This window comes from Bos mutus, chromosome 19 (assembly GCF_027580195.1).
Source record: "Bos mutus isolate GX-2022 chromosome 19, NWIPB_WYAK_1.1, whole genome shotgun sequence".
Classification (NCBI taxonomy): Eukaryota; Metazoa; Chordata; class Mammalia; order Artiodactyla; family Bovidae; genus Bos; species Bos mutus.
In genome coordinates, this window is record NC_091635.1 from 61,968,974 (window position 1) to 61,977,372 (window position 8,399).

The 8,399-nt window shown below is 35.3% G+C and overlaps 1 pseudogene; it reads left to right on the forward strand.

Moving 5' to 3' along the window:
• The first annotated feature begins 6,334 nt into the window (after positions 1-6,334).
• On the forward strand, positions 6,335-7,242 carry LOC102280473 (olfactory receptor 4A47-like; annotated as a pseudogene).
• The last annotated feature ends 1,157 nt before the right edge of the window (positions 7,243-8,399 follow it).

Genomic DNA, 8,399 nt, shown 5'->3' on the forward strand with positions numbered 1-8,399 from the left:
TCTTGCTCAACTGTGAGTACGTTTAAAGCTTGTTTAGATGTTCCTTTGAACTCATCATTAAGAATCTATTCTGAAGACCTACTGCCGTATGACTACTTAATTAAAAAAAATCAAAGAAAAAACTTACAATGTGTAATATTTTTTTCATAATAATAAATAGATATAATATGTGGATCTATATTTAAGGATACTTTGTCTAATGTGGAATTTTTATTTTGTTAAAGGAAGTGAGCTTTTCTTGATGGCCAACTATAAGGAATACATTTTGATGGTTCTCTTTTGTTTTTTTAATTAATTGATTGATTTTATTTTTGAGGTCACTTGGTATTCATTGTTGCACTTTGGCTTTTCTGTAGTTGCAGCTAGTGGGGGCTACTCTCTAGCTGCAGGTACCAGGCTTCTCATTGTGGTGCCTTCTCTTGTGGAGCATAGATTCTAGGTGGAAGGGTTGAAGCCCATAGTTTTATCACCCAGGTTCATTACTTGCAGCATACAGGCTCTAAGGCATGTGGGCTTCAGTAGTTGTGGTATACGGGCTTAGTTTTTCCGTGGTATATGTGGGAGTTTCCTAGACTAGGGGTCAAACTTATGTCTCCTGCATTGGCAAATGGATTCTTATCCAGTGTACCACCAGAGAAGTCCCATTTTGACAGGTTCTTTACATACTTTAACTCTCTTATTGTAGGAAAAATGTTAGTAGTTAGATTTTTACTCCATTTTACAAAAGAGGGAAATGTGATTCAGTAAAGTTAACAAGAATAGGAATTCTTCTAAAGATGGCTTTTTAGCAAATCAGCCCACCCTCTCCCTCTCCCACAAAGCCCAAAAGATTGTTCTATACATCAGTGTCTCTTTTGCTGTCTTGTATACAGGGTTATTGTTACCATCTTTCTAAATTCCATATATATGCGTTAGTATACTGTATTGGTGTTTTTCTTTCTGGCTTACTTCACTCTGTATAATAGGCTCCAGTTTCATCCACCTCATTGCAAAACCAACACAATATTGTAAAGTTAAAAAATAAAATAAATGCAATAAATAAATAAATAAAATAAAATTTCGTGAGAATGTCTAAAAAAAAAAAAAAAGATGGCTTTTTCGGCTCTTATCACTTCACGATAGTCCTTGTTGTCATGATATGAAAATATCATAACACAGATCTGATCATTGGCCACACTGTGAAGACTGAAGCATTCTTCATTTAATTTGAGGAGCACTTTCTTCCCTTTATCTCTATCTTGACCTCCATTTCCCAGATTGCTTACACTCTCTTGATTCCTCTTATGTCAAGGAAAAGTCATCTGATGATTTCTTCTCTGGAGAGATTTTACCCTTCATGGGCATCATGATAAGTGGGATGTAATAGGCTCAAGAAATGACATTCTAAGGGTTGTATTTCAAAGGAAGTGCACTTGGTTGAAAGAAATGTTTAGAGGAACTTTTAAACATCTCAAGCAACTCAATCATTTTGGAGTTTAGTACTGTATTTACACATGAGGCAGCACCATGGAGAAGTAAATGGGTGCTATTTCCTTAGGACTTTTCCCATTGTAATCATATAATATTAACATTGTTACTGGGAGGAAAAAGGCCCCCATGATCAATTTACTTTAGAAAATTTTGACTTTTTAAGTTATCAACCAAATACTGCTCTGTATCTACAATAGGCCAGAGAGTTATAGGAGCTGGCATGCAAAGTTGAATAATAAAAAACAAGGATGTTTTTACGTGGAGCTAATATTCCAGTGGGTTGTAGATGGATAGTGAGCAAGTAAAGAAATAAATGAAAAATATAGTTTTGTTGGTAATAAGTAAGATAATAAACATTTTATAACACCAGGATATAGGAGAGAAGAAATGGATGTAGATTTGTGTTGTTTTAGGCACAGCTAAAGCTTCAGTTTGGTCTGACTTTAAATAAGACATTATGCTCCTTTTTTTATATATTAGGTTATTTTAAAAAGGTTTATTTGAAATGGAGACAATATTAGCAATCAGTATCTATGTCCCATTGTGACTCCCAATTTCTCTTACCTCTCTGGGATGTTCTGTCTTGTATCAACACCTGGGTCTGACTCAGTCTCCTTTCAGGTACCTATTTCTTATTCAACTGTGTGTGGTTTTATTGTGTGTGACCTTTAAAGCTGGAGTCATTTTCTATAGCCTCCTGGCTCTCTGAAAAGGAATCTTCACTGATTTCAAAGGCATATGTGTTAGCAGCTTAGCTGGTAAAGGATCTGCCTGCAATGCAGGAGACCCCGGTTTAATTCCTGGGTCAGGAAGATCTGCTGGAGAAGGGATAGGCTACCCATGCCAGTATTCTTGGGCTTCCCTTGTGGCTCAGCTAGTAAAGTATCTGCCTACAATGCGGGAAACCTGGTTTCCATCTCTGGGTTGGGAAGATCACCTGGAGAAGGGAAAGGCTGCCCACTCCAGTATTCTGGCCTAGAGAATTCCATGGACTGTATAGTCCATGGGATTTCAGAGAGTTGGGCATGATTCAGCGACTTCTACTTTCACTTTCCCTGTACAGGACCCCTGGGCACTGCTGGGGGTGGGGCTGGGTTGGGGGCAGATCTCTTTGTCCCTTTGGGAGAACCTCTGCAGCTGTATTATCCCTTGTTTGTGTGTTGCCTACCAGATGGATGGAATTTGACTATACTTTGTATCCACCACTTCTGTCTTGTCTTGTTCCTGCCTTATGTTTCTAGTAACAGAGGGTTTGCACGTCTTCAGGCTGTTCTCGTCAATATTTCTGTAAACAGTTGTAATTTGCTGTAATTTTAGTGTTTCCAAGGGATGATGTGAGTTTTGGTCATCTTAGATCTCACAAGAAAAAAAAAATTAATGAAAATTTTGGCCAACTCGATATATCTTTGAAAATGTTCACTGGTAATTTGAGTTTGTTTTGCTTACTTTGTAAATAATTGGAAAATAGCATATTTTTAGTTGAAATTATATATATATATATATATATATATATATATATATATATATATATAGGCTTCTCTAGTGGCTCAGTGGTAAAGAATCTGTCTGTAATGGAAGAGATGCAGGTTTGATTCCTGGGTTGGAAAGATCCTCTAAGAGAAAGCATGGCAGCCTACCCCAGTGTTCTTGCTTGGAGAATGCCATAGACAGAAGAGTCTGGTGGTCTACAATCCATAAGATTGTGAAGAGTCTGACAAGACTGAAGCACCTGAGTACACATGCACATGTATATGTACACACTATGTATGCATGGCATTCATACATGGGTTTCCCTGGTGCCTCAATGGTAAAGAATCTGCTTATCAATGCTAGAGATGTAAGACATGTGGGTTTGATTCTTGGGTCAGGAAGATCCTCCAGAGATGGAAATGGCAACCCACTTCAGTATTTTTGCCTGGGAAATCCCAAGAATAGTGGAGGCTGGTGGGCTACAGTTCATGGGGGTCGCAAAAGAGTCAGGCATGACTTATCAACTAAACAACAACAATATATATATATATATATATATATATATATATATATATATAAGTTTGATTTAACTCCTTGAAAATGTGTTGCAATTTGTATCATAGCCTAGGGTATTTTCTACTTTGGAATGTCCCATGAGCACTGTGAGGTGAATGGAGTAGTCCCACATATGTTTTCTCTTTCACCACTTTGATACTAACATACATTGCATCGATTTGCCTGTCTGAAATTATGGAGCAGACTATGGGACAAACTTTATCTGAATTAGAAATAAACCTTAAAAAAAGTGTTCTGAAATTAGCATTTATTATTTTTGTAAATTAGTTCAAATATCATCTTCAAAGACAAAGCTTAAAAAAATTGTCTATTTTGAAGGACATAATTTTAACAAGAAAGATTTACATATTTCATTTGTGTGGAGACTGAACTTTTCCCTTTTGGTAATTTGGCCTCAAGTTGTTTTTTATGACTTTCCCCCAGAGAACAGTGTTCTGTAACTTCCATTCTACACGGTGATTATCCTGGTGGGATCTCTGGACATAGTCTACCCTCAAAATAATGATTAAAGTTTCAAAGAATTTAAAGTTTCAAAGAATCTCCCTTGAAGATGCACCAGTTGAATGACTAAATAGTATGTGATACAACGACTTGTACATAAAGTGTTGGCACACTTTTGCCCTTACCATAGACTGTATTTGTCTGCAGCAGTAATCACATGGCAGGCTTCTTCTTGAATTAAAATGATGGACTCAAAACATAATAAAATGAATAAATGAAGGTGCCACCAGATGTAAAGAGCTGACTCATTGGAAAAGACCTTGATGCTGGGGAAGATGAATGGTGGGAGGGGAAGGGGGAAACAGAGGATGAGATGGTTGAGTGGCATCACTGACCAATGAACCTGAGTTTGAGTAAACTCAGGGAGACAGTGAAGGATCAGAAAGCCTGGTGTGCTGCAGTTCATGGGGTTGCAAAGTGTTGGACATGACTTAGTGACTGAACAACAACAACAAAGAAATTATCCTCCATTGTTCAAGAAACCTAAAGTTCAACAGCACTGGATGAAGGCTGAACAGTATATCTGATTGAGAAGAAAAATATTCCAAAGGCTACTTCACTATTTAACTTTCATTGGTATAAACTCAAACAGCAAAATTTTTATTCTAAACAATTCTGAGATATTTTGGAATGTGTCCTCTTTCTGATCAAAATGTTGATTTAACGTGTTTGTTATCAGGGGAAATCCTGCGACAATTAATATTTTGAGTATCTGTTTATAATCAACATTCAGAATTCTTTAGGTAACAAGACATTGATATTCATTTTGAAAATCTCAATAATTTAAAAAGTAGTATTCCTCTGAAAGATTGAGATGAATTAGATTTCCTGCAAGCATGAAAAGAGTTGGTTACATGGAACCAGTTAATGGTGCTGTGAGGTTGCATGAATCTTGCTCTATGTGTTCAATGAGATGGCACCAGTACATGAAGGACAAGGGGGAAGGCACCAGAGCCCAGAATTTGGATTAAATGGCTTTCTCCTTGTGCAGGTACCTTGGGAAGTGTATTTAGACCCAACATTCTGAACCAGGCTTTCCATTTTGCAAGAGTACATTGGTGGTGTAAGAGTATTTTAAGAGTTATTTATTATTTTAATAATCAGCCATGTTAGGAATCCTTTGTTATTACTAAAATATGTGAAGATTGATTCTATTCTGTGTTTATATTGTTTGGAATATTTTCCTCTAATGACCTGTCATAAATTTACCTTCTCAAATAATTTTTAGAAATTAATCTCAAGTGCAACTATTTGGGGAATTTTCACGGACAGATATTTGTAAATCTATGATATTTTCAATTTATATGTTATCTAAATATAGTCTGTTAATCTGATAAAAATTAAAAGATAAGGTAACTTCTGTAGGCCTTCACCACCTGGCTTTCAAGAGCCCAAAGTAATACTGTAATAAGCAAACCACTCCTTTAGGTCTTATTTTTCTGTTCCAGGTGATCTTCAGCATCCTATCATATGTTTGTTGACCATTTAGAGGTATTTTTCCTAGCATGGTTTGTTTATATTTTATTTAATTAATATTTTTATCTTTTATTAGTTAATTTTCAATATTAACAAGTTAATATTTTACAAAATAAAAGAAATTTGCATTTTATAATTTACTCTAAAATGTAAATTATTCTCCAAATTACTTTTGTCTATTGGCCTTGTGGTATGATTTCCAAAATCCTTTAAGGAAATTTGCAATTGTCAAATATATCTGAGATTTAAATGATTGGTTAAGACAGTTCTTCCAACCCTAGAATGTAAAAGTCACCTCTTTCTTAACAGAAAAGCAAATATATGAAGTAAATCTTGCTTTACTTTTTTTAAAACCGTTAATCAATGTTTACTTTTGTGCCAAGTATTAGTTATATGTACAATTTAATTAGCTTCCAGATGGAAAACTAGTAGTGATGCCTCATTTATTTCATAATGTGTCATTTTTCTCCAATATGTCATTTGTCACTTACCTATCCATTAGTTTATAAGATTGCTGTAGTCAGGGAAGATGTTTTAATTAGTCCTGCATTTACTTTCTTTCTTTTTTGGGGGACTTCCCCATGTAGCTTGCCAGATTTTAGTTTTCCTAGCAGGGACTGAACCTGGCCCATGGCAGTGAAAGCTCCAAGTTCTAACCATAGCCTGGTATTATAATATTTGAAACTATTGGAACATAATAAGTCAAAAGGCCTGCTTGTGGAATGAATGAACAAATTATCGTAAGACTTCAGGAAGTCACAATTAATAATTATATTTATTTTTGGCAATTTATTTCAGGCAATTTTGTCCTGAAGTCTGAAATAAAGTATACAGAACACTTATGAAACAAAAGAACAATGTAACTGAGTTTCTCCTCTTGGGGCTCACTCACAGCATTCAAGGTCAGAAAATACTATTTGTTGTGTTCTTGTTCATCTACATTGTGACAACGGTAGGCAACCTACTTGTTGTTGTGACTGTGATGATCAGCTCAACCCTGGATGCCCCCATGTACTTCTTTCTTGGCTACTTGTCATTTATAGATGCTGTTTATTCTACTACAGTCACCCCAAATACATGTATATACTTACTCTATGAGAAGAAAACTATTTATTTCCAAGCTTACATGGCTCAGCTTTTTACAGAGCACTTATTTGGTTGTGCTGAGATTATACTGCTGGTAGTCATGGCTTGTGACTGCTACGTGGCCATCTGCAAACCCTTGCATTATTTGACAATCATGAATCAGCAAGTGTGTGTCCTGCTGTTGCTGTTGGTCTGGATTGGTGGATTTTACATGTTGTAGTTAATATTCTCTTCACACACAAGCTTCCCTTCTGTGGCCCCAATGTCTTTGATCACTTCATCTGTGACATGTACACCTTGTTAAAACTGGCCTGCACTGACACCCACATAATTGGCCTCATAGTGGTTGCCAATGATGGAATAATCTGTGTGGTCCTCTTCACGTTCTTACTCATCTCCTATGGGGTCATTCTGCACTCCCTGAAGAATGTTAGTCAAGAAAAGAGGTGCAAAGCCTTGTCCACCTATGGCTCCCACATCCCTCTGGTGCCTTTCTTTTTTGTACCCTGTATATTTCTATATGTGAGTCCTCCTTCCATCTTACCCATTGATAAATGCTTGGCTGTGTTTTACACCATTATCACTCCTATGCTGAATTCTCTAATCTGCACTCTAAGAAATGGAGAGATGCAAAATGCCATGAAAAATCTCTGGGCCAGATAAAGAAAATTAGCCAACCGGGAAATGTATCATCTCATTTCTTGGACAAATTTCTCTTACCAGGAAAGCCATATATGATTATTTAACTGCAGTAAAAGTCTCCTAAGTTTAAATAACTCAGGCATGATGAAAAGATTTATTATGTGAATACTTGCAATGATCAAAGTATACTTTTAAAATTTTCATGATTTCCTAGTTCAAGTTCTATTTTTTGTTTGCAATATATTTTTAAAGATTTCCACAATTTCTTTGGAAAATATTTATAGATTTGGGTGTAGAAAGACTCTAATAAGGCTACAGATTCATGTTCTGTATGGTGAGTTAATACAGTAAATTTAATTAGTGGAAGTTTTTCATGTTTTTCACTTAAATAGTGTAATATTTTTTTCAGAATTAATAGAGTTCATTATAGATTTTAGAAAAATAATATAAGAAATATTATAGAAAAAAACATTTCACTCTCTTCACACAAAATATCCCATATTAATATTTGACTTACATGACTTACTTTTGTATCTGTAAGATACTTCACCTAAATTATTTTGTTTCTATTGTTTAGTGTAATAAGGTTGAAGAAGAATATTTTAGTGTGTAATATTAATCATTAGGAAACTAACTTTATAAAAATAATCTGAATGAACATGGTGTATATGCAGAAAAATAGCCAATCATACTTATATTCCAAATTGGTCAATCGTGTTATCTTCTCAAGTTTACCAGGTTTGCTTGGGGTGATATAAACCATCAAAAGGAAAATCCACTCTTCCATTGTTGATTTAGGGAAGTGTAGTGAATGTATAAATAAATAAAAAATGCCCCTCCTTGTCAGGGATCTCTAGTAAACATCTACCAAAAAACAGATTAATTTCCATGAACAGAAAACCACTCTAAATATTCACACATTTTTTTTTTGAAAAACAGGAAAAATAAAGCAAAACAAACACACAAACAAAAACAAGAAACAGCTATTTTTGTAACCTTAGATTTGAGAAGTAAGGTACTATCTGTGGCTGCTGTCTCACGTGAAGGTTCTGCTGAGGAAGGATCCACTTCCTGTTTGTGCATATGGCTGTTGGAAGGATTCAGTTCCTTAACATAAATTAAAATCTTTTCAAATTATAATTTCAGTAAATCCCACTGTCCTTGATACTGTTGTCATA